This window comes from Pan troglodytes, chromosome 8 (assembly GCF_028858775.2).
Source record: "Pan troglodytes isolate AG18354 chromosome 8, NHGRI_mPanTro3-v2.0_pri, whole genome shotgun sequence".
In the NCBI taxonomy this organism is placed as follows: domain Eukaryota; kingdom Metazoa; phylum Chordata; class Mammalia; order Primates; family Hominidae; genus Pan; species Pan troglodytes.
Genome location: NC_072406.2, coordinates 21,912,229 through 21,940,027, shown reverse-complemented (window position 1 = coordinate 21,940,027; position 27,799 = coordinate 21,912,229). Strand labels below are relative to the sequence as shown.

General features: G+C 35.5%; 1 long non-coding RNA gene across 1 annotated transcript in view; it reads left to right on the top strand.

Annotated features, from left to right (window-relative positions):
- Nucleotides 1-27,263, top strand: part of LOC134807130 (uncharacterized) — a 131,193-nt gene extending 103,930 nt beyond the window's left edge. Inside the window, exon 3 of the long non-coding RNA XR_010146793.1 lies at nt 27,187-27,263. This is a non-coding gene — a long non-coding RNA (uncharacterized LOC134807130). The remainder of the gene's footprint in view (nt 1-27,186) is intronic.
- The last annotated feature ends 536 nt before the right edge of the window (nt 27,264-27,799 follow it).

The following is a 27,799-nucleotide window of genomic DNA, read 5'->3' as shown; positions in this document are numbered from 1 at the left end:
ATTTGATAACTAAGATATGAATGAAAAAGGCAATAAAGAAAGATAGTTGGACAGTGACATACTAAAAAAAGCTTTTATTGTATTATCTGTAGGGAGAAAGTGCCCTATGCTAGAGGAAGTTAATTTTTTTTTTCTCTAAGTAAAGAACTGTAAAACCATAACTGGATTTAAGCCCACCCTTCCAAAATTAGAGGCAATGGTAGAACTAGGGTCTCATGAAACTTCCCAAATTAAGTTTTGTTTGACAGTAGAAACAATGATAAAAATAATAGTGGAACCTATTTTTAAGGTTATTGTAAGGATTAAATAAATTAATACAGATAAATTCCTTAGTGACAACAGTATCTGTCATATAATAAGTCCTGAACTAGCGTTAGCTCTCATTATTACTATTGTCTTTGCCACTATTGATGTTATTATTTGGTCTGAAACATATCCAGGTTGGTCTCTCTACCTTTCTGGCAAAATTAATTATGGTTTGTTATTAAACAAATATAATCTGTAACTTTTGATTACATGGTTTCTACTTACTTTTGAATAGAACAATCCATTCTGTTGACTAGATGAATCAGTTTATTTAAATTAAACATGTAGGAAGCCTCTTACTTGCTGTAGCAAAGCATGTGTAGCTATATTTTTCTGCTGATCAAAATGAAATAAAAGTCAAACTACTATTTTTTTTTGTTTCAGCTATGAATGCCTGGTCTTATCTGAGAGATCACGGGCTCTTCACAGGGTATTTTGCTAGCTGGGAGGGTATAGAAGTCAACTCAAATCCATTCTTGAAACTTAAACATCTTCCCACACAATTGAACTTTAATTTCTAAGAATCAAATTTCTATTTGCAAGTACCTAAGAAATATGAATCACTTTTTTAGTTCACTGAATGACACAGGTCCTGAGGTCTTTGAGATACAATATCCAAGCAATAACAAGTCACTTTCACATTTTAGAAAGTAACCACCCTACTAAAAGAAGTAGAGGGAGTCCACCTGTCATTTCCTTTCTGCTTTCAGTATGAATGAAATCAGTCCCACATAATGTATTCTGGGTCCTAATGAAAATTCTAACTAATTTCCTACATGAAGTGAAATTTTCTGAAAATAATTTGTTGTTTCATATAGATTTTTACAGAATTATTAACTAAAACTATAGGAAAAATAGGTTTTCTCCAGCTGGTAAGACAAGGAACATATTTCAAAGTTTACAAATTCAGAAGTTCTTTGATTTAGAGGTTTGAAGCTTTTCAGCTTTGGGTGAACCTTAAGAAACAGCATTTAAAAACTCTTAAATATTTACTGGAGGAATGGGGAAACAAATTAACAATAATTGGGTTTATAAAAGTGTTAAGTGCTGTTCTAAGTGCTTAGTTGTATAATTCATTTGATAGTTATTTTCAGGTTTAAATGTTAACTATTCATTGGAAATAATATACATATATATTGTAACAATAAACAATGTTTTAAAATTTATTTACATATCACTGAAAAATTGGTAACCCTTGACTTTAAAAAATACCCAAAGAAAGAGAGACACTTTTTCTCATTCTTATATTTTATTTGCCTTTCTCTTTCAACACAGTTCTCTCATGCAACACACTACATTTTTCTTACCCAAATTCTATTTTGGCATTACAAAGTTTGTATGTGTTCTGTGGCATTTGTACAATCAGCATAATGCTGTTACTGGGGAAGAAAGTGCAAATTACATGTGAACTGCCCCAGAACTGGGTAGGTAATTTCATGAAGATCCAATATCTGTGACTCCATTAAAAGGACACCAAACATACTTTGCCTACAAATAGTCATGGAGTATTAGGGATGGAAAGGCTCTTAGCCTTCATCTGTCACAATTCTTCTCTTGAGAAAAAAGGAAGATTTTAGCCCAGAATGGGTAAATAATTGTTTGTAATGAGAATCAGTGACAGACTTGGGACTAAATCCAAAGTCTTCTAAGTTCTGACTGTGAATTCACTGTTCTCCCAATATACTTGCATTAATACTTTGTGACAGGATTGTTTCTGCTGCCTTCACAGTATGTTCACCAGCACTGGGTTTTTTGTTGTTGTTGTTGTTCTGCTTGCTTTGCTACTTATTCAGGTTATCAATTGATTTATGTATTGATAATGCTATAATAAAAAAAAAGTCTTGGGAGATCTGGTGAATGAGGTTCAGGGAATATCTCTGTGCAACTAGGCTTATGACTTTGGGCAAGTAATTTATTTATGTTTTATTTATTTATTTTTTTATTATTATTATACTTTAAGTTTTAGGGTACATGTGCACAACATGCAGGTTTGTTACATATGTATACATGTGCCATGTTGGTGTGCTGCACCCATTAACTCGTCATTTAGCATTAGGCATATCTCCTAATGCTATCCCTCCCCCATCCCCTGACGTGTTTTATTTTTTTAAGACTTAAATGTAAAACCCCAAACCATAAAAACCGTAGGAGAAAACCTAGGAAATACCATTCAGGATATAGACATTGGCGAAGACTTCATGACAAAAAATGCCAAAAGCAATTGCAACAAAAGCCAGAATTGACAAATGGGATCTAATTAAACTACAGAGCTTCTGCACAGCAAAAGAAACTATCATCAGAGTGAACAGGTAATCTACACAATATGAGAACATTTTTCAATCTACCCATCTGACAGAGGTCTAATATCCAGAATTTGCAAGCAACTTAAACAAATTTACAAGAAAAAAAACGAACAACACCATCAAAAAGTGGGCAAAGGATGTGAACAGACACTTCTCACCAGCACTGATTTTAAAGCTTAGAATTCATAGTGGCCAAAGGCATATATGACTCTATTTGGTTGTCAGACCAAATATCTACCTGTATTCTGTCAATCCAAAGGCCACAGGCTTTGCCTCTCTGACATGACCAAAAATCACTGGGTACTAAAGGTTGTTATTCAAAGCAGTCTCATCCTACCTCTTTTGAATGGCTTGTGGCTTGTTGGGGAAAAAAAAAAAGGCTAGAAACATCCATAGCCACAAACTCAGGCTGAGCTGAAGAGTAGGAGCTACTGTTTCTACTGAGTACTAAACATCCTTTGTAATGCAGCTCCAATAACCCCAGTTCAGGCTGAAATAGCACAAAAAATTCCAATCTGTCTGAATTTTCAAAAAGTAGCTGAGGTTTTCTCTTTACTTACTCATACTTGTAATATGCTCTCAGCTTATATGTTTGAAAAGCAACCGATACATTTTAAAGGCCACCCAATACCTTTAAATATTTTCACAGAATTTTAGAGCTGGAAGAGATTCTAGTAATTGCCTAACTTCACAAACAAGAAAAATGTAGCCTAAAGACATAATGCGACATGCTCACGGTCACATTTTGAATTTGTCACATAGCTGAAAGAAGTCTACCTTACATCAGGGCCTGTATTATTTCCACTGCTTCTAAAGTCAACTAAAAGCTTATATCAGCCATCTAAAAGTATAGCATGAATTTTCTAGGTATAAAAATGGAATCTAAACTATTCAGACTCACTGAAAATGACCACTTACTTGATATTTCAAATATCTTTAAATTTTTGTCCCTAGTTTGTTAGCATGTTTTAGAGGATAGGCAGGATTCCAGAATTTAAGCAGGAAGCTTTCCCCTTCTTTCCAAGACATAAGAGGAATGATAGAATCTCAACTCCGTAACACAAAATATTCTTCGTGATCTACTGAAGCTTTACTTCTTTCTTTAAAGAGTGACTGTGTTTAAAATTCTAGAGCAATAGATATTTTTAGGACCATAAAACAGTGTCAGATACTTGGCTTAAAAAACAAAGCCCATCTGAGAATTCATGCTGAAACCAAGAGGTAGCTATAGTCACATCCCTGTCCTGTTTAAATCTTTTAGTGTTATCTTTTGGGAAAACCACTCTGGTAGAGGTGGAAATAATTGATTGGATAATGGCAGAAATTTATTGGAAGCAAGGACCGTGCTCTACTAGGCAAGAAATCTGGAAATAAAACTTTAAAAAAAATCTCTGACTTGTGAAACTTACATGCAAGCAGGGTAAGACGTACTGGAACAATAAGTAAAATAAATAAGTAAATTATTTGTTAGAAGGAATAAGTACAATGGACAAAATATAGTGCAGGATAAAGGGAGTTCAAGTTCTGGGAATAGAGGGAAGGTTGTACTCTTAAATCAGATGATTAAACTAGGAAAATAAGAACAGCCAAACAAACACAGGAAGGATATGAGAGACTTTAAATTTTAGATATCTGGGAAAATAGCTAATACAGTGAGTGGTCCTAAGGCTGTCACACATTTGACACATTTGAGAAACAGCAAGTAGGTTTGTGTGGCTGAAGAGAAACTTTTAAAAATGGGACAGAGGAAAAAGAAATGAGGTCAGAAAGTTAACGGACTCCTGATCTTGTAAGAGTGTCTGGGTCATTGGAAGGCCTTTGATTTTCACACTGAGTGAAATGGAATGGTTATGGAATATTTTGAGCACAGAAGTGGTATGATCTTTCTTATGATTTAAAAAGAATCATTCTGGGATCTCTGTTGGAATTAAAGTGCAGTGGGGGAGATTGAGAGTAGGGAGGCAGATTAGCAGACTACAGCAGGAAATCCAGGCAAGAGGAGACAAGTGAGAAGAGCAGATGGTAGCAGTGAAGTTGGTAATTAGTGGTTCAATGGTAGACATATTCTGAAAATAAATGCAATATGATTGCCTGGTGTTTTGGGTGAGAAGAGAGAGAAAGAAAGGGGTCAACAACGTTTCCAAGGCTTTTGCTCTGCACAAAGTGGAAAGATGGAGTTTTCATCAGTGGGTATAAGGGGAGGCTGTAGATGAAACAGGTTTGGGAAAGAAGAATGCAAGTTCCACTTTGGATATATTACGCTTAATGTGCACATTAGATATCCTAATGAAAATATCGAGTCTGGAGCTTGGAAGAGATTTCTGATATGGAAATAGACATTTGAGACTTGAAGGCATATAGATGCTATTTAGTCACAGAGCTGGACGAGATTGCCACAAATGTAAGTGAAGACTAGGAAGAGAAGAGAACCAAAAAGAAACAAAACTTGGAGCATTGAATCTAAGAGATAGGATGGAACCAGACATGGAGTTTGAGAACCAATAATCAGTAAGGTTGGAGAAAAACTGGAAGAAGCAGTTGTCTTGGAAGCCAGTGAAGAAAGTATGTCAAGGAGATGCAAGTGATCACCTTTTTGAAATGATTCTATGAGGTTGAGTAAAGATGGGAAATGTGCCTTGTTTTTAGCAAAGAAATCATTGGTAGGGTGATAACACATGCCCAGCTCAGTTTGTCTGGAACAGTCCCAATGAATGTCTGTTTCCATCAAAAGTGCACTCATTTGGGTTTAAGAGAATGGGAGAAGAAGGATTGGAGATAAAAAGTCAAGTGATAGAGGCCTGCATTATGACACTGAAGATTACCATGAGAGATAGATTGGAGATTTGATTAGTTTGGTGTTAGAGTTGAAAAAAAGTTACATGTGGGGTACATGTGCTGGATATAGCCCATATTTTGTATTTGTTTAACTACGTGATGCCTCACATTGAGATGAAAAATACATGAAAAGGGAGAAATGAAAAGATGATTCAGGAATGATGGTTTCCGTTTTGAGGAACTGGTAGACACAGAAGTGAATTTATATAAACTGGGTCTGAACAGCAATGAATTAGTGATAAGAATTGGAAGTCAGAACCAAAAGATAAGAGTTGAAGTAGGAAGATGCTGTGCTGAGTACAAAGAGAGATGTCCAGGAATAGCACCTATGGTACAAGAATATTTAAGTGCTGAAAGAAGGAGACTAAGAATTAGTAGGTGGATAGGAAGAAAACCAGGACACTAGTGTTCATTTAGGTAAAGAAGAAGATTTTAAAGAAGGGTATTTCTCAAACTACTTAGTGTCCTCAAAAATTCAATTTTCTTTCACGAGTAAAGATATATGGCACCTTAAATTTAGATTAAATCCAAATAAATCTTTGAGAGATTATTTTTATCCATCAATCTTAATTTCTTGTTTTATTTTGTTTTTATCTTAGTGTCTCTAGTTTCTGGCTTGTCAGGTAATATCTGGCATCTATCTCTCTAACAAGCCATTTTAAATTGAATTTTTAATTGTACTATCTTTATTGCCCAGTCTAAACTTCCCAACTTCCCATAACATACTCAGCTCCTTGATCTCAATCTTTCACAGAAGTCCCTAGAACCACCAATCAACATTATCAGAACTGCAGCTTAGATGGGATTCCTGGAGCTAATTGTTGTCAGGGAATGTGAAATCAGCTAAGAGCCAAAAAGTCACCATTAGATTTGGTAACCAGTAGGTAATGAGTGATATTTGCAAGTGCATTTTTAAATAACTAGTTTAATGGGAATTCAGATTATAGTGTGCTGAAACAATTCTCAAAGGAGAGGTTGGGAATTAGAGTTAGAAAGAGTGGCCAATTCTTTGTGGGTTTTGTTGTTGCTGTTTGTTTGTTTTGAGATGGAGTCTTGCTCTGTCACCCAGGCTGGAGTGCAGTGGCACCATCTTGGCTCACTGCAACCTCCGCCTCCTAGGTTCAAATGATTCTCCTGCCTCAGCCTCCCTAGTATGTGGGATTACAGGCACATGGCACCACACTCGGCTAATTTTTGTATTTTTAGTAGAGATGAGGTTTCATTATGTTGCCCAGGCTGGTCTTGAATTTATGACCTCAAGTGATCCACCTCAGCCTCAAAAAGTGCTGGGATTACAGGCGTGAGCCACTGCACCTGGCCAGAAAGAGTGGTCAATTCTTTGAATAAAATTTTTAGTAGTGTAAAAAGGATGGAGGAAGGTTTTGTTTTATTCTGTCTTGTTTTTGGAAATTCTTGCTTTTGGAATTCTTGTTTTTGGAAAGAATTGCTAATAGCAAGATGGAGAAAAGGAGCCCTTAGAAAAGGAAATGTTAATAATTTGGAAGACAAAAATATTTATTAAGTAAGGATTGTTGGAAGGGGGTACTAGTGCAAGTTGGAAATTTTAGAATGTCTGAATAATTAGAAATCAAATCATATTCCTCAAAATTTGGAGACGATATCACATGGAGTGAATTAAATATAATAGTTACCATTAATTGGTGTTTATAGGAGAATACATTGTGAATTACTTCCCAATGTATACCTTTATGAGAAGTAAATGTATGGAAGCATTTAATTGAACAATATTTCTGTGACTTTGTGAAGCTACAGTCAAAGCTACTTCCACTGTGCCGTGTAATTCTCTTATATAAAGTTGGTCTCTTCCATTGACTTTGTACGTTTCCATTTATTAGGTTGTAATAAGTGTTTAACTCAATACATTTCTTTTCAGAGACCTCAGAACTAAATAAATATCTCATCTTTCAATTGTATTGTCATATTTTTCTGGAAAATTTATCACCCACTGTCTTCAGTAGATATTTTATCACTTTTCATCTCTTGTTAAATTATTCAAATCACCTCTTTCCCAACTCCTCTTCTATTCCACTTCAAAATGCTGGTAACTTTTAGCTTTATGTTTTATTTAAAGAAAGATAGATAGAAGTCAGAAGACAGGACCTCCTTATCCTTCCACTACAAAATGTACATCAATACCTACATTGGCTCCTATCACTCCCTTGCCCAAACATTCTTTCTTTCTGATTTCCCATATTACACCTTCTCCTGACTTCCCAGTTACCAATATGACCAGTTCTTCTCAGTCTCCATCATATTTTCCTTTTCTAAATACTTGAGTTCCTCAGGTGATTTAGTGATCTATTTCTGCACATTATGTATTTCTGCTCAAGTTATCCTGAAACAGAAGCATAAAGCAGCAAACATTTGTTACACCAAAGTCTCTCTGAGTTGGAAATCCAGGTGGAGTTCAGTGGGAACCTCTGTCGGTTGGGACTGAAGTCTCATCTGAAAGTTCAACAGGGACAGAATCATCTTCCAAGATTATCTTCATGGTTGAGAAATTAGATATTCACAGGTTGGTGACTGGAGACCTCTCTCCAGTTCTGTGTGATGTGATTCCCTCCATGAGATAGCTAATAAGAGAAGTACACCAGACAACAAGAAAGGACAAGCAAGATGAAAGTTGGGCTTTATAGCTTAATCTCAGAAGTGACATCCCAACACTTTGCTGTACTCTATTTGTTGGAAGCAAGCCAATAAATCCAGACGATACTCGAGAGGAGGAAGTTACACATAAGTATAAATGTCAGGAGTCAGGGGATCATTGGAAACTATTATAAAAGTTGCCTGGCATATCACAGCTCAGGCTTTTGTCTTTTATCTAATTTTATCTTCTCACTTTGGTGATGCCATTTATTGTCCTCATGATCATATTTCTTATATTCAAAATTTCTCAAAATGTATACTGACAGTTTAGGTCTCTCTTCTGATCTCAATATCTCTTTACTTGACATCTCTGTTTAGTGTTCAGGAGATCTCAAAATTAACATATTCTAAGCAAAATGTTTTATAAAGTATAAATATATATAAGAGTGTCTTGGTCATTGAAAAGCCTTTGATTTTTATGGTGAGTGAAATGGTATACTTGTGGAATATTTTGAGCACAGAAGTCATGATTTTTTTTTTTTTTTTTGAGATGAAGCCTCACTCTGTCGCCCAGACTGGAGCGCATTGGTGCGATCTCAGCTCACTGCAACCTCCAGCTCCCAGGTTCAAGCAATTCTCCTGCCTCAGCCTCCCAAGTAGCTGGGACTACAGGCACACACCACCACGCCAGACTCATTTTGGTATTTTTAGTAGAGACAGGGTTTCACCATATTGGCCAGGCTGGTCTCAAACTCCTGACCTTGTGATCTGCCCACCTTGGCCTCCCAAAGGGCTGGGATTACAGGCATGAGCCACCGTGCCTGGCTGATATGATCTTTTTTTATAATTTAAAAAGATTCATTCTGGGATATCTGTTGGAATTAAAGTATAGTGGGGGAGGTGAAAGTAGGGAGACAGATTAGTAGACTACAGCAGGGATCCAGGCAAGAGGAGACAATCAAGAAGAGCAGATGGTAGCAGTGAAGATGGTAATTAATGGTTCAATGGTAGACATACTCTGAAAATAAATGCAATATGATTGCCTGGTGTTTTGCATGGGAAGATGAGAGAAAGACAGGGGTCAACAATGTTTCCAAGGCTTTTGCTCTGCACAAAGTGGAAAGATGGAGTTTTCATCAGTGGATATAGGGGAGGCTGTGGATGAAACAGGTTTGGGAAAGAAGAATGAGAAATAGTTTGGGGGAAATATATATGGCATCTCCATCCTCTCAGGCCAGGCAATAGAACATTGTTCTTGACATCTCTCTCTCCCTCACCTATTGCATCATTCTATCACTTAAATTCTATCAACTAACTTCAAAATTAATGTGTCCTGGATGACTAAAAGAGTCTCTCAATATGTTTCTCTGCTTCCATTCTTGTTCTGTTGAAATCCCTTCTCACCAGCAAATAGACTAATTCTTCAACACTGTAAATAAGCACTTGTCCTTTCCCTTTCTAAACCTTTCAAAGTCTCCTCACTTCTCTGCAAGTTCTTTTGATCTGGTAGCTCCCTCCTTCACTAATCTGATCTCAAGCAGCTTTCTTTATTTCTGAGTTTATCTTCAACCACACCTGGACTTTCTTTAGTTCCTGGAATTCTCTCTGCTCAGAAGAGTTTTCCCACAGCTCTTTGCTTGACTTAGTTCCTGGTCAACCTTCAGGGGTGTCTTCCAGGACCACTCAATCTTACACATTTTCTGAGTGCTCAGCCTTTTTTTCTTCCTAGTAGTTATAATTTGTAAACTCCAGGTGATAAGAACTAAATCTATTTTGTTCTCCACCTCCTAATGCCTAGCTAGCACCATGCCCAACACAAAATACTCTGTCAATAACTTTGGCAACGAGTAGAATTATCATTCAAAGAGGATATTCAAAAATCCTGATACAATTTTCTCTGGTACTTTTAAATTCATCAACTCCAATCATAATTATCTTTAATTTGGTCCCTCAATATGGTTTTTACATGTGTATGTTGTTCTTCTGTTCCTTCTAGTTAGCCTTTTTTTTTAGTGTTGAGAAAAGTTTCTACAGAAAGATTACACTTTATTAATCTTTAGTGAAGTTGAGAAGATTTACCTTGTAACAACAACATCTAGATTGGTTTATCTGGAGACTGTAAGATTGAGTATTTATTCAGGTTGGATTATTTTAGAGTCTCATTTGAGGGTCTTTTTTGAGATTAGGAAGCAGAGAGCTGGGCAGAGAATGTTGTTTTGTCATGGAGAGATGGTGTACCTTCAGGTATTCTCGTTAATAATAGCCTGGTTGTGCATATGCCATGAAAGAAAGCTATGAAAAGACATATCTGACACTCACGTTGAGATTGCAATCTTCCACCTGATGTTTCTGTTCACAGCTTTCATAAACTTGAGAAAAGAAGTGATAACCCTGAAATGAATCACCATACTAGTGGCATTCTAGTTCAAGTTGAATGGGACTAACAAAATGTACTTCTTAGGAGCCTGAACTCCATTTAACAAATAATGAAACCAGAAAATGCACACAAACAGACATGAGAAACATTAACCCTTTGCTACCCAGGTAAACTTTGGTAAATATGGAGTGTGTGTGGGTGGGGAGATGGGGTGTGAAGTGTTATGTAAAGTGTGTGAAAGTATGTACTTAATCTTCTGCAATCGAAGTTCTTCTCTTGTTGTCTTTAGGAGAGAGCTGCATTGTAGAAGAGAATTAACTAAATTGTATTATCTTATTTGCTATTTGCCTTTAAATATTTTTATTGTAGAAGAAAATCCATTTTTTTTTCCAGGTCTCATAGGTATTTATTTCAAGCCAGGGCCTTCTTTCAAAGAACAATAATCACTGACTCCAATTCAGTTAGCTTGTTTAATGTTTTGTTTTCTTTTATTTTGTTTTTTGAGAGAGTTTTTCTCTGTCACTTAGACTGGGGAGCAGTGGCACAATCACTGCTCACTACAGCCTCCACCTTTCATGTTCAAGTGATCCTCCCACCTCAGCCTCCTGAGAAACTGAGATTACAGGCACGTGCTACCATGCCTGGCTAATTTTTGTATTTTTTGTAGAGATGGGGTCTTGTTATGTTACCCAGGCTGGTCTGGAGTTCTTGGGCTCAAGTGATCTTCCCGTCTCAGCTTCCCAAAGTGCTGAGATTACAGGCATTGAGTCATGGTTCCTGGCCTATTTAATGTTAATGGTGCTAATGAGTCATTTCAAACAGGTATTTGGGGATATAAGAAAAAAAAAGTAGAGAAAGCATGGAAGGGAAAGAGTTAGATTTAAGTATATGGAGAAGAACAATACCAGCAAGAATGCAGAAAGAGGAGAGATGGGGAAAAAGAAAAATCTAAAGGTATCATTTCTATTTTTAAAATATTCTCCATTTTATATCATAAAAATATATTTGTCCACATCCTTATTTCCCACATATACTCTTTAAAATATGTGTAAATCTGTGTCTGAGTGAGTGAGAAATTTCCATTCATTGCTGTGAAAGATTACTTACTTTTGACTTGGACTGAGGCTCAAGTTGATAGGGAAAATAGAAACTGTCAATAGAAATACCCTGTTTTGTTTTTTATTTTACTTATTTCTGATCTCAGTGTGACAAGTTGTTTCTTTAAACTGATGAAGTTCTATTTTGTATGTACAATGACAACATTTAAAAAATGATACAGTGAGTAGAATATAGAGATTTATACTTATTTCCACAGCTTACAAGTAGGAATAACCTGATACTGCTTAAACCTGATCTTAACATTAAGTTTGGAGGAAGGTGACTTATGCTATTGAAGCTGCTCTGTGTTCCACCAGACATAAATTCTAAGTACCTTTCAATGATGAATTGGCATCACTTGCAAATGGCTATCAATAACCCACATGACTTCAATTTGAAAAACCATGTATATCACAGAGTCGTGACTATCTGGATTGAGCTGATAATTATATGTGTATTTAAATACATAAATCATATTTGTTTTTAATCAACTGTAGCTCTTTCACTTATTTCAAAATAATACTTTTTTAGTACCATTTAGGAAGTTGATGAAAACATCTGTTTGATGCTTAATAGCATCTTCAATGATGGGACCGTATCTATTAGTACAATAACACAACCATGTCCCTCTGATTGGCAACGAGTTCTGTCTCACAGAGTCTGGATGACACACAGCCAAACTCAGCAGGGATTAATCTCTGTACTAATTTTGAAGAAATATTTTATTAGCAAGACACTACACAATTTTAAACAAAGTTAGGGAGAGAAAGTTAAAATTCTTAAAATGATACTTGTATGCTCTCATTTTATAAATTGAAACAATCATTTTGGGAAGCAATTCTATTTGTGGAAATGTAGGAGAAATTCAAATTGTATTTAGAAAACTATATACATAAATGTATTCAATACAAGATATTCAGAATATTAGATAAATAGATATAATTGATAGTCATAATAGAAAAAAATAAACATGTGGCCAAGCTTATCAGTGGATAAATATGCAATATTTGAGTAAAGTGAATATGGTGCACAGATATGAAAAAACACTTAAGATATAATGGTAAATGAAATTGGATGACTGCAGATGTATACATGTTTTGAATGCATCTTTGAAATGGTGGAAAATTACTCAAAAATCAAATGATCTTTGAATATAAAGAGTAGTATGATATTTGTTTTGTCTGTTTTCAATGTGATATTTAATCTGGTTAATGTAATCATTCAAGTGACTAAAGAAAGTAATTTATGGGTTATTTTGTTACTTATAGGTGACTATATGGATGACATCTCATTTTATCTTATAAGAACTTGATGAAATTATTATTATGTCCATTTTAAAGAATAAGAAAATTTGAGCCAAAATTGGGAACAAGATCTACTGAAGATCATACAGGTAGTTAGGAGAAGAGCTAGAACAAACCAAAAATTGAATGACTTTATGCTCAGGAGTTTTCCTCTCTACAATGCTTAAACAAATGAGTAACTCATATTTTTAAAGGTCCACTTGGTTACAAGCTATTAATATTCTTGGTATCAATCCTTTTCTTGATTTATAATAACCAAATGATCTCTGTTAATCACAGAACCACTTGAGAAGCAATTCTCATCTCTTTGCTATTACTTTTTTAATGGAGCACAATTCATTATTTAAAAAGCATAGATGAAAACCAAAGCCACAAATGAGGACAGAGGACAAAAACTAACAACCAGTGCAAGTTAAATTATTAGGAAACTTAAGGTAAACAGTGAGAATGTGTATTGTCTGATTGAATTTAGTCAACTGAATTTGGTTTAGACTAACAGACAGGAGAACTCCTGAAATGAAGAGAGATACTATGTTAGTACATATGTTATTATGTTAGCAGTTCTTTTGTATGTTTGGATTTAGACAGAAATGACACCTGTCACCCAGCATTCTTCGACAATTTTGTGCAGCTGTTTGTGCTACTGATATGATTTCTGAATTCCTTTTGACAGTATCACTGTCCTTAATTGTTTGTCTTAAATGATGGTGATAATAATTATGACTAATGCTTGGATAATATTTTTCAATATTTTTAACTCTACATGTATGTTCTGAAAAATAAAAATCAAATAAAATTTGTTTTTGTATTTTTATTATACAACACAGAGACAGAAAACTTCCCAAAGCGTCTATATCGTTTATTGTATAATGATACGGCGAATACCCTTGTAACCATAAGTCAGGTCGGAAAAGAGACCTTTGCCAGCCACCCCAGATACCCACTGATGACCCCATCCTTATCACCACGCCTCCCCCTGATTATTTCTCAACTTTTACAGAAAACACCTCCCTGCATTTTAATAGATTTATCACCCAAGTATTTATCCCTAGATTCAATACTTTAACTTTTTATTTTCTTGTCAATTGTATTTTTAAAGTTCTCTTTTAATCTTCAGGTTTCTCCTCCATCCCTTCCTCTTCCTCATAAATTCACTAGCTGTAGGCCATTTAATCTGCAAAATGTTTGGTAGTATGGATTGCAATGAGAATGACCCGTATTGTAGCAAACACTATGGGTACAGTTTACTATGTCCATTTGCCCTGTGTATCTCCTCCAAATAGGTGACTGCCTCCTAAGGCTTGACCATATTCATATTCTGTCTTTTACAAAGACTATAGGTGTTTTCTATTTTTCTTTCTATCATGTGGAGACATGCAATATCTGTGTGTCTCTCTTTTTGTGATTTGCAGCAGCAAGTTGTGATAAATACACCTGCCCTTACATCTATAGCTCTTCAATTATTTTGACTGTCTGAAATTTGTCTCCAGTATCCTCTGAGTTCTTGTGGATTGATAAAATTATGTTTGTGCCCTTTATCCAGGAGTGTAAACTTTTCTTAGGATATAAAATCCTTGGTTCACATTTTCTTCTCTTGTGTTCTTAAGTATATTCTTCATCTTTTTTTGGTATAAATTTTTGCTGCCAAAAAGTCTGATGGTTGTCTACTTTTCTTTGCCTTATAAGTCATTTGCTTTATTATTATTATTATTATTATTCTTTAAGTTCTGAGGTACATGTAGAGAACGTGCAGTTTTGTTACATAGTTATACACTTGCCATAGTGGTTTGCCGCACCCATCAACCCGTCACCTACTATCCCTTCCCTAGCACCCCCCTACTCCCAAATAGGCCCCAGTGTGTGATGTTCCCCTTCCTGTGTCCATGTGTTCTCGTTGTTCACCTCCTACTTATGAGTGAGAACATGTGGTGTTTGCTTTTCCGTTCTTGTGTCAGTTTGCTGAGAATGATGGTTTCCAGCTTCAACCATGTCCCTGCAAAGGACATGAACCCATCCTTTTTTATGGCTGCATAGTATTCCATGGTGTGTATGTGTCACATTTTCTTTATCTAGTCTATCATTGATGGACATTTGGGTTGGTTCCAAGTCTTTGCTATTGTGAATGGTGCCGCAATAAACATATGTGTGCATGGGTCTTTATAGTAGCATGATTTATAATCCTTTGGGTATATACTCAGTAATGGGATGGGTGGGTCAAATGGTATTTCTAGTTCTAGATCCTTGAGGAATAGCCACACTGTCTTCCACAATTGTTGAACTAATTTACACTCCCATCAACAGTGTAAAAGTGTTTTTATTTCTCCACATTCTCTCCAGCATCTGTTGTTTCCTGACTTTTTATTGATTGCCATTCTAACTGGCGTGAGATTGTATCTCATTGTGGTTTTGATTTGCACTTCTCTAATGACCAGTGATGATGAGCATTTTTTCATATGTTTGTTGGCCATCTAAATGTCTTCTTTTGAGAAGTGTCTGTTCATATCCTCTGCCCACTTTTTGATGGGGTTGTTTTTTTCTTGTAAATTTGTTTAAGTTCCTTGTAGATTATGGTTATTAGCCCTTTGTCATATGGATAGATTGCAAAAATTAATTAGAACTTGTAATTTTATTATTTAAAACCCTCCAATGCTATTGCATTGCTTGTAGAATTACGGAAAAGTTTTCCGCATTGTCTAGAAGGCTACACATCATCTGAACTTCTGTGGACTCTTATACTTCCACATATAAATGCCTTTCAATATTCTCCTGCCCATTAGGAATACTCTTAAGTATATCATGCCCTTCGAGAATTTTCTCATTCCAATCACTCTGTTACATTTTTCTTGATAGTACTCGACACTATCATAAATTGTCCACTTGTTTATTATTATTATCAGTATTATTTGTTTCTTATAAGCTTCATAAGAATGGGGACATTTTACTCTTTGTTGTTCCCTGTATCCCAAGGGTTGATGGAGTTCCCATCATATAATATAAATACTTAACAGATGAATAAATTCGGGTTTGCGCTAAGGCTAACAGGCTATCGGTTGAATAATTTCACTACAGGTTAGTTGGCAGGATAATTTGAATTAATACTAGAAATCAAAACCAAAATGAATTAGGAGGAATAATTTTGTCTGGCTCAGGATATACTTACCAATGAGGGCATTCTAGGTGCTTCCAGTGATCTGCTTTGTGAATGTATCTGTCACCGCATGTATGTGGCAGCAAGCCACTCTGTCAGTGAATGTATTACTTCCGACGTTCCTCACCTTTGCTGGTTTTACATTACTACAAGCAGAAAGAAAGGAAATAAAAGGGGAGGAAGCAGTAGTTGAAAGGAGGTGAAAGAGAACATGGAAAAGCTAAGAGCAAAGAAAAGCATGAGAAAGGGAACATGGCAGATGGAGAGAGCCCATCAGTTACTAGTTGCACCATTTGCCTTGAGGTTAGGTTGCTTATCAGGTGAAAAACAGCTGAAGCTGAATTTTCTCTGTGACGAGCCTTTGTGGGGAGAGATCTCTGTGGGCTGAGTTACTATTATTAATCAACTTGACTTTTCTTCAAGTCATCACATTTTCTGACTCAAAATTTTCTCAGGCTTTCAATCTACCAAAGAGTTTCTTAATGAACTAAATAGACAAGATGTGTGGGCGTACCCATGGTTAATTTAAGTACAGTATATGGAACTTTATCATTCTTGTTTTTTTTTCTCAAACTAATAACACTAGCACATGATGAGGGAAATCAACCTTGACTGCAGAAATATTCATATTTTTTAAAATATAAGGGAAAATACCTGCATAAGAGAATAGCTGCTCCAGATGTAATTGCCAACTTAGCACAGACGAGTGCTGAACTTACCGGTTCTAGCAAATGATATTTTTAAAGCAGCGATTTCTTCTGTTTTATGCACAGGGCTAATGTGGAGGTCATGCTCGTATAATGTTCAATGAAAATTCTAGTCAATTAAAATAATGTTAAGAAAATAATAATCTATCTGATTTTTGAAGTCTCTTTAAAAACTGTAACATGTAAATAGATTAGTCTTTAACTAAAATTAAATCAACTGTTTAATATTAACTTGAATTAAATGATCTTGAGAAATTGTATGACTTTACAGAATGCCTTCTGAAAAGCCAGGCATGTGATGAATTGATAAGATTGCTAGCATGATGGGTTAATGCACTAGATGGCACTCATTGTATGCCTTTCATGTATTATAAAATCAAATTTAGTGTGGAAAAATAAAGCACCTCACACTTGAAATGTTTTTATCAGGTATACTTTATGAAATTTCTTTGATATGTTATTTGTAATTTCTTATTACCGTTTTTCAGATCATCAGTAAAAGAATTAATTATAGTCACTTTGATATTAAGTGAATTTCAAATTGAAAAATATAATTCCAGGATTTTTTTTAACCTAAAGAAACTAATTTACTCCAGGCAAGATGCAAAAGTATTCTACTACAGAAGGATTATGTGATTCAATTCAAGTGAAAAGTTCTATACCAATTACATGGTTTTCCATGAACTTTACTTATCAAAAAGATTAAAGTCTCAGAAAATAAATAAATTTTTTAGATTTTTTTAAACAAAGTCTAAACCTTAAAGCATGAAATAAATTTTGTGCTTTGCAAAATTCTTTCCTTGTGATTTTCAGTACACAAATTGGGAAAGTGGGAGGAGGAATAAAATCTTGTTATTTAAGGAACAAAGCAAGACTATAAATAAGACAATTTTCAAAATAAGCAGTTTCTATTTAAATTATCTTTAGAGGTAAGCTTTAGTAACTACTGTTTTATTTAAATATAAGGCATGGAAAATCATTAATACTATATATAGCATATATATATATAGCATTGCTATATTTGTGTATGTATATATATAATAGCAATATGATATGTAATAGCAATATGATATGTAATAGCAATATGATATGTATAGCTATGATATGTAATAGCAATATGATATGTATATAATATGATATATATAATAGCAATATATGTATATTATGTATTAGCAATACTATATATATTACATATACATATGTACACATATTTATAATATATGTGTATATATAATATTGCTGTTTAATTTATAGGTAGGTATATATTAATTTTAGGTATAAAGTATATACATAAAGTATATACCTACTTTAAAATTAATACAAGATTGATGTTGGGGTCATTCAAGTTAATTATCAACTGGTTGGTTTAATTTCAAATTTTGATATAAATAATTTTAAATTTTTGTTACACTCAAAAACAAACAGAATGTTCAGAGTGCAGTTTTTCTTACCTAAATCAGATATTGCAATAGTGAGTAGAAATTATTAGTGGGAGCCTGCTTCAATTATTTCAATTTAGGAGTGGTTAAGGTTTGTCCTTAAACTCAGGACATCCAAAGGCCCATAATTAATTACTTGAGAAAAACTCAATACACACAATGGCCTGGGATATATGAACTTCCAAACAGTGAATAAAATGTGGGTGTGCACGCGCGCGTGCACACGTGCGCACACACACACGCGCGCACACACACACACACGGGTAACATTGCATGGGGTTTAACCACCAGTGTTCTTTCTTATAAAGAGTGAGGTAAAACCCATAGGTTCATAGAAAAGTTTAAAATTTTTTTCTCTACAAAACTCCTCCATGAAAAAAAAAATTGTACTTCCAGGTGGGGTGATGATGGTAGTGGAAAGGAAAGAGCAGATACTGTGATAGTGGTTATAGAAGAGGAGGAGTGAAGGCAAACAGGAGGAGGAGTAAAACAGGCAGCCATATCCACAGGAATATTTGACCTTGTCTTTCTGGATCAGAGATCTCCCCTGATAGGCTACTCTTTCTCTGGTCAGTGTTGCTTCTAAATGAATCCACACTTATTTATATTAGATGAATGATTTAAAGTAAATAAATAAATAAGTTTAATGCAAAGACTAGATCACTCCTTTGTCTCTTTCTCACTTGCTTTCTCGCTCTCTCTCTCTGGAATTGCTCAATGTTCAGTCTTTAAAGTACTTATTTTTGTTTTCATAGTTTATATTTTGCTACTGAAGGGTCTGTGCAAACATTTCAATGTCCCCTGAAAATGTTCTCTACAAAATTCACTCTTTTATGAGTTACAGAAATGAGGGAAGAAGTTTTAAAAGATACTCTAGGTTTGAGTGCTACCTAGGAAATTCCTCCAATACTCAGAAAGCAAATTCTATAATGATTTCCTTTCTCACATTACCTTGTGTAAGGTTCTCCCACTTTCCACTGTGCTACATTAAGTTGAGGTTAACATCCCAAAATAATGTATCCATCATGTTTAGGTACACTATAGGGCACAGCGGAGACCTATAGTGTATCAACTTTTCTATCATTTTAAAGAGTGTTCACTTTGTGTATATTCTCTTTTTGAAATAAAAAATATTTAAGATATGAGGGCCATAAGCTCCTTTCTGCAAATTTGAAAGTATTTAAGTATAAGAAATTGAAAGAATGTACTAACTTTATCTTAGAGATTGCTTCGGTTAATCATTTTATTTGCATTTTGAAACATGTACAGTTACATCATTCAAGGTAATTCACAAAATTAAAATTTACAAGGTAAGTAAATAGGTCAGTCACTCACATTCCTAAAAGATTATTTATTGTGTAATAAAGGCCTTTAATTTTTGATGATTTACATACTTTTCCCCACACAGCATTACTAAGTAAACAGTGGGATACCCACATAATTTAGTTTTCAAAACTTTTTTATGTTAGGTTAATTTAATTTTAGGTTTCATTTATCATTAGGAAGAACCAACACACATAAATAAACACATACTGTGGTTTAGGATAAAGGTAAAGGACTAAGTAACATGGGTCTTTTTGCAGAACCATATTTGTATGAGAAGGACATTTTTCTGAATCAAGATGGAAGAGACAAATCTCCCTATTGGCCAGATTTGGCAGCAAGAGTAGGCATTTTGGTCATGCCTCTATGCTATGGTCTCTACCTAAGATTGTGGACTCTATCAGTGGAAGACATTTGGTTCCTAACTGATGCTGACTACGTCTCTGGGTGGGTCATCAGCAGCTGAATAAGGAGGTGAGAAAATGTGTTCAGGATAGGGACAAGTCTTTAAGGTGGTGATCGGGGAGTGGATGGGGCATGTAGGGAAGAAGCCATCCTACATTCAGGGCACTTACATCTCAGGCTGACTTTCATTTGTCCACCTTAAAGATAACAAAAATAGATAGATAGATAGATAGATAGATAGATAGATAGATAGATAGATAATAGAAAAATAGATAGATAGATGATAGAAAAATAGACAGATATATAGATAAGAAAAGATCTGCAATCATTTGGTACAAAAATTTACCTCTCCCCTGTGGCATGAAACAAGTACTCTTTATGCACTACCTAGTGAGAGGCACTTGCTTTGCTCCTCCAGCCCCTTGTCATCATGTTTTTAGAGTATCCATATGAGTTAGAAATTATTCATAGTTTAAGGATGACAGAGCTAAAGCTGTAAGGAATTAAATGACAGAAATGGATCTTTACATAACAAAATGCCTAACGTAAGATTAATTTAACATGCAGAAAAACTCCTAGAGCCAGTATTTATGCACTTAAATGTATAATAGCTGTGGCTCAGGGAGAAGCTTCCAGAGTGGGATGAGGTTACAAGTTGGGGCTCAGGGTGCTGAATGTAAAGCTGGGATTATAGCAACATTCAGTGGGGTTGGGCATGCATACAAGGGTGACATATTCCCTGAGGACTCCACTTTTTATTTTTTTTTTAGTAGCAACACACACACACACACACACACACACACACACACACACACACACACACACACACACTGCCCTAAAAGAAAAAAAAAAGAAGATATAAATGAGAACTAGAACAGGAAAATGTCCCAGGTAGTGATAAAGTGCCATGGATTACATATAAGATTGCATTATTTACTGTAAATAAATTCAGATTTCTAAATGTTGGGCTCTTTCCTTAATGGAAATCTATAGCTCAGTTAAAAATCATGATGCTTTCAGTTAGTTTATTGACCACACAGGATGGAAGTAGGGACAATGCAGCTTGGAGATATAAAATATAATATAGAAATAATCTGTATAACAACCTCCATGACGCAAATTTACCTATGCAACTACCCTGCACATGTACCCCTGAACTTAAAATAAAAGTTAAACAAAACTTTAGAAATCCACCAAAACTATAATTCCACCTGATTTGTTATGTTGTAGAAAAGCTCATGTGCTTTTTTCACATTAGTTTTGTATCCTGAGACTTTGCAAAGTTGCTTATCAGCTTAAGGAGTTTGTGGGTTGAAATGATGGGATTTTCAAAATATAGAATCATGTCATCTGCAGAGACAATTTGACTTCCTGTCTTCCTATTTGAATACCCTTTATTTCTTTCTCTTGCCTGATTTCCCTATGTTGAATAGGAGTGGTGAGAGAGGGCATATTTGTCTTGTGCTGGTTTTCAAAGCGAATGCTTCCAACCTTAGCCCATTCACTATGATATTGGCTATGGGTTTGTCATAAATATTTCTTATTATTTTGAGATATGTTCCATCAATACCTAGTTTATTGAGAGTTTTTAACATGAAGTGATGTTGAATTTTATCAAAGGCCTTTTCTGCGCCTATTGAGATAATCATACGGTTTTTGTCATTGGTTCTGTTTATGTGATGGATTTACGTTTATTGACCTGCATATGTTGAACCAGCCTTGCATCCCAGGAATAGAGCCAAAACTATCATCAGAGTGAACAGGCAACCTACAGAATGGGATAAAATTTTTGCAATCTGCTTGTCTGAAACTTAAACAAATTTACAAGAAAAAAACAAACAACCCCATCAAAAAGTGAGCAAAGGATATGAACAGACACTTCTCAAAAGAAGACATTTATGTGGCTAACAAACATATAAAAAAAGCTCAACATCACTGATCATTAGAGAAATGCACATCAAAACCACAATGAGATACCATCTCACACTAGTCAGAATGGCAATTTTTAAAAAGTAAGGAAACAATAGATGCTGGCGAGGCTGTGGAGAAATAGGAACGCTTTACACTGTTGGTGAGAATGTAAATTAGTTCAACTATTATGGAAGACAGTGTGGCAATTCCTCAAGGATCTAGAACCAGAAATACCACTTGACCCAGCAATCCCATTACTGGGTATATACCCAAAGGAATATAAATCATTCTACTCTAAAGACACATACATTCACATGTGTGTTCATTGCAGCACTATTTACAATAGCAAAGACATGGAACCCACCCAAATGCCCATCACTGTTAGACTGGATACAGAAAATGTGGTACATATGCAGCATGGAATACTATGCAGCCATAAAAAATAATGAGATCATGTCCTTTGCAGAGACATAGATTAAGCAGGAAGCCATCATCCTCAGCAAACTAACACAGGAATAGAAAATCAAACACCACATGTTCTCACTCATAAGTGGGAGTTGAACAATGAGAACGCATGGACATAGGGAGGGGAACAACACACACTGGGGCCTGTCCGGGAGTTGTGGGGGAAGGGGAGGGAGAGAGTTAGGACAAATACCTAATGCATGCATGGCTGAAAACCTAGATGATGGGTTTATAGGTGCAGCAAACCACCATAGCACATGTGTACTTATATAACAAACCTGCATGTGTATCCCAGTACTAAAAACAAAAAAACAAAAAACAAAACAAAACAAAACAAAAACCTCATGTGCAAAAGTTCAACATTGGGTAAAATTTAAGTTTCTCATTAGTTTCTCAAAACATTTTCTTAGAACTGCCTTAATTCTACACAAATAAGTCACACTGATGAAACAAAATCACATCTGAAAATTTAGTCACTTAAATTATTCTTGGTAGTAATTAAAGTGTTATCATTAATAAATAATAAATTGTCTGAAACTGAAACACCCTATAGTCGCTTTTATAATCTTTGTTTCCCACCATTGAGAAATAGTAGGTTATGTCCAAGCGCTTAAAAAATATTTAATAATAATACATTTAAAAACTAGAAAATCACCAAAAATAAAATGTTACCTCTTAATGCACAAAGTAGCACAAAACTAATAGCGAAGCATTGCTACGTGGTCCACTAAACCTGATGACATCTGTAAATAAGGATAGTGTGTAATTAGCACTTCATCAGATAGCTATTGTTGCTTAAGTATTTTTTAATTCTTGAAAGCTTATTGGTTTTTTTTTTTTTTGAAGTGCCTAAATCTTTGCCTTCCAATTTGAACTTTTACTGTTGACATGATTAACCAGCTTTCCAAATAGATTCTCCAAAGATAAGTTTTAAGCTAGTTCACATCTAGTTTACCACTCATTTCAAATTAGTACAGTAAAATTACCAGGAACTCAGTTGTTTGCAGTATGAATAGAAGGAATGAGTCAGGATTAATAAGAAGCTGACTACTATAGAAGTGGATGCTCAGGAGAGCAAATTCAAAGGTAGAGAGAACTCCTGATCTTCATAGGATAAGTGGACCTGCCTGCAAGATCGTCAATCTCTGATGAACAGCAAGCTTGCTATTTCATTACTCATCTCATTAAGATTTGCTTTCCTCTGCTCCTTTTGAACTCTTTTTTTTTTTTTGAGATGCAGTCTCACTCTGTAGCCCAAGCTGGAGTGCAGTGGCACGATCTTGGCTCACTGCAACCTCTGCCTCCAGGGCTCAAGCGATTCTCGTGCCTCAGCCTCCCACGTAGCTGAGATTACAAGTATGCGCCACCATGCCAGGCTAATATTTTGTATTTTAGTAGAGATGGGGTTTCACCATGTTGCCCAGGGTGGTCTCAAACTCCTGAGCTCAGGTGATCCGCCCGCCTTGGACACCCAAAGTGCTGGGAATGCAGGCATGAGCCACCGCGCCAGGCCTCATTCCTTTTTTTAATTGTGAGAAAACACAGTAATGCAACTTGTGAGTTGTTTTTTATGTGCTAAATTTGGACTTTAACATCATTGCCAAATACAGTTCATTGGGATGAGATACAATATTGAAATATAAGAAAAATGATTGCAAAAATGTAACAGTGAGAAGAAAACACATATAAACATCCTATGTGTGATATAATTCAACGTAAGACTGTAAATCTATGTGTACACATAATATGCATAAAAGTGGCCAATGTTAAAATTGATTAACATCCCATGATACAGACTCAGGGGACTGTATTTCCTTTTATGCTTATATTTATTTTCACAGTTTGTTTTAACAGTGAGCATATATCATTTTCGTAATCGGAAGAAAATCAATCATTACTTTAATTGAGAATAAATAAAGTTTAATGTTGTTTGTACGATTTAATATTTTCATTATCTTAATTTTAAACTATCTTAAATAATCACTGTCCCATGTTGTAATTATTTCATCATTACAGTAGCATACTTCAAAATATTGTATATTTGCTACTGTGAATTTACACTAAAACATCACCAAATTAAAAGTGTTGTTGATGGCTGTGGTACACTGGAAGTGTCATTTGACAAGCAGATAATTTATTTTGTGACAGAGAAAAGTTTTTGTTCTCTAAAAACTTCCTTTCTTGGAAAGAAAAGGGAAGTAAGAGTGTTGTACCTCATAGCTGAATGACCACTTTGCAGACTTCTGCACCACCTTGGAATCAAGTCCAGATACTTGAGTATGGAGCTGTTTATGGTCTGGAAGTGATCTCTTTTTCGTATATATTTCTATTTTCTCCTCATATAAAATGTACTTTTAAAAGTCACCATATCCAAATCCCCTACCTACCATGATGTGAACAAATTTTAATTTAATCGAATTACTATTATAATATTTCAAGGAGGGAGGGGTTTCAGTATTTTATTTTCATTTATTTGCCATATAAAAAGAAATGATGGGCCGGGCGCAGTGGCTTACACCTGTAATCCCAGCACTTTGGGAGGCCGAGGTGGGTGGATCACCTGAGGTTGGGAGTTCGAGACCAGCCTGACCAACATGGAGAAACCCCGTCTCTAGCAAAAATACAAAATTAGCCGGCCGTGGTGGCAGGTGCCTGTCATCCCAGCTACTCGAGAGGGTGAGGCAGGAGAATTACTTGAAACCAGAAGGCAGAGGTTGCAGTGAGCCGCGATAGCGCCAGTGCACTCCAGCCTGGGCGAAAGAGTGAAACTCCATCAGAAAGAAAGAGAGAAAGAGAGAGACAGAGAGAGAGAGAAAGAGAAAGAGAGGAAGGAAGGAAGGAAGGAAGGAAAGAAGGAAGGAAGGAAAGCATCCTCATCACATTCTTTTTCCTTCTTTTTCCTTAAGCAGCGTCTTCTCTTATTCCCTTCCCTTCCCTCCTCTCCTCTCTTTTACCCCTACCATTAAAACCTCTCTGTAATTGAGGAGACTCCCTCAGAAACGCACTAGGTGGGAAAACATGCACACAGCATCATCTCTTATCCTGACTGGCCTCCTTGCTTCCACTGCCGCTTACCCAGAGTCCATTCTCAACACAGCAGCCAGCGTGAGTCCTTCAACAAGGGGTTAGTAAACAACAGCCCATGGGGCAAATCTGGCCCGCAGCTGTTTTTGTAAATAAAGTTTTATTAGAACACAGCCACACTCATTCATTTATGCATCATCTATAGTTGCTTTAATGTAACTGTGGCAGACCGGAGGCGTTTCAACAGAGAACACGTGGACCACAAAGCCTAACTCTTAATATCTGGCCCTTTATAGAAAATAGTTTTAAATTCCTGCCCAAAACCTTAAGTCTTGATCAAGTGCCTCTTCTGCCCAAAACCCTGCTGTGGCTCCCTGTGCGCCTTGGAGTAAAAGCCAGAGTCCTTGCTGTGGCCTATCAGGCCCTGCAGGAGCTGTTCTGCCTTGTATCTCTAAACCCATCTTCGGGTTGCTCTTCTTCCTTCACTGCATTCCAACTATGAAGACTTTCTTGATCATGTCAAGCAAGCTCCCCCTGTAGGGACTTTCTCCTAGCTATTTCTTCTAAGTGGATACTCTTCTTGTAGATTTATAAATGCTAACATCCTCACTTCTGCCACGGTTTGCATGGTTTATTCACAAACATGGTAAATAAATAAGCATCCGTACACACAGGATCCAATCGGAACTCTTTTCTGTTAACAGCTCTGCCATTAACTAATTCTGCTATCTTGGGAAAACAAACACTGCAATGCCCTGGGTTCCTTATCTATGAAGTACAACGGGAAAATTTGGTGTCTTTTCAGCCTGTAAATTCTTTGAGTTTTTGCTGATTGGTCAAATATCAAACACATATAAATCAAGGTGTTTTTCTAAACTTCTGGATCTGTTTTACAGAGGATATAACTATGATGATGAAATCAAAATTCCCCCCCAAAAACCTGATTGTTTTAATGAGTATACGATATTATTTCTGGATGTGCAAAACAACCCACATGTTTGTTTCAGTTGCATGTGTTTGCTTAGAATCTGATCATTTCTATTGATGAGGAAAAGCAAATGTTTAACTGGTAGACGGAAGGATGGCCAAATACATATTTCTTCAAATATTTCTATAGGCTACTTGCCACTTGTTTCATTTACTCTTAGTTTGTGTTTGGTAGGTTGATCATCATTTTTTTAAATTAAGTTTTAAAAATTCTTCGGAAAACACTGTTTTTTTCTGTACAAAGTTATACATTTATAGATAATATATTAAAACCACAAGGTGATTTTAGAATTTTAATTTATATATAAGCTCTTTGATTTTTTCTAAACCAATGTCTCATTTTTCAAATTAGCAAGATGTATTATGTGAAGATTCCTCATGTCAGTTATAATATAGATTTTTTTCATTCATTTAAATTTGGTAAATATTGACAACGTGCTCAGCATAGTGCAAAGCACACAGTTTTGTCTTGGAAACAAAATGGTAAACTTTCTTGTCTTCTAAAATACATTGAACATCTCTTGTAACAGGAGAGTCTACCAATCAGAAGATGCCCTTAGTTCTTTCTTCAGTTAAGGTTCTCTAAAATGTTTTCAAATAATTAATATCCACCATTAAACTGGAAGGGACCCTAGGAATAGTTTAGGTATATTTCTGACTATTCAGATCAGGAAATTCTGGCCCAGATATTCAGTGTGACTTTCCCAAGTTCACATATTTAGTTAGTGCTGGAAAATAACTAGAATACAAAACTTCTGTGGTTAGGAGACAAACAATCTCAGCTCCTTAAGGGACTGGGTATTGAATTTACATTCAATCTGTAGCTACATAAATCTGTGTGTGTATTCTCTCCCAAAGACTAAGTCCCATGAATTATAAATTATACATACAATAAGCTTTTAAAAAAATTATTGTTTTTACAACTTTGTCTTTATTCTTCCTTGCAGACTTGCTAAGTGTCTGTGCCATATGATTCTGCTGTTTGCGTTTGATTTAGAATGCTGAGCTGACTCAAAGTCAAACTGTAAGTACGGCCTTCAATAAAGAGTGCATGTTATATGTAGGTTGCAGATTACATTGTGAAAATGCCCATTTAAAAAAGTGATGTTACTAAAGGCATGGCAATGATGATAAGCCTCGTTGGTATTGTGATAAAGAGAAACTCGTTATGGTTGCTGTTACCAGTTGTAGACGGATCTGCCTAGAAGAGGCCTTCGGCCATGTATTGGTGATTTATTGCTGTTCATATCACATTGCAAGCTCTAAAAATTCGCTGTGTCACTGCTAGAAACGTATTACAATCAAAATAATTTCTAGCAAACTATTGAAAATGGTTTATTTCCCAGGGATTTTTGCTAAAGATGTCATTTGAATCACCAGCCTCCCAATTCTACTTATAGAATCTTCCATTTTGTAACTCTGTTGGCACCCTCTTATTACTTCCTGTGGTCAGTTTCTCTCCCCATTAAACAAAATTCATACACACTAAAGAATGCCATCAAGAGGCATGAAGCCAACACACCTAACAGTGAATCTCCCTTAAAATCTGCAGTTTTCTTC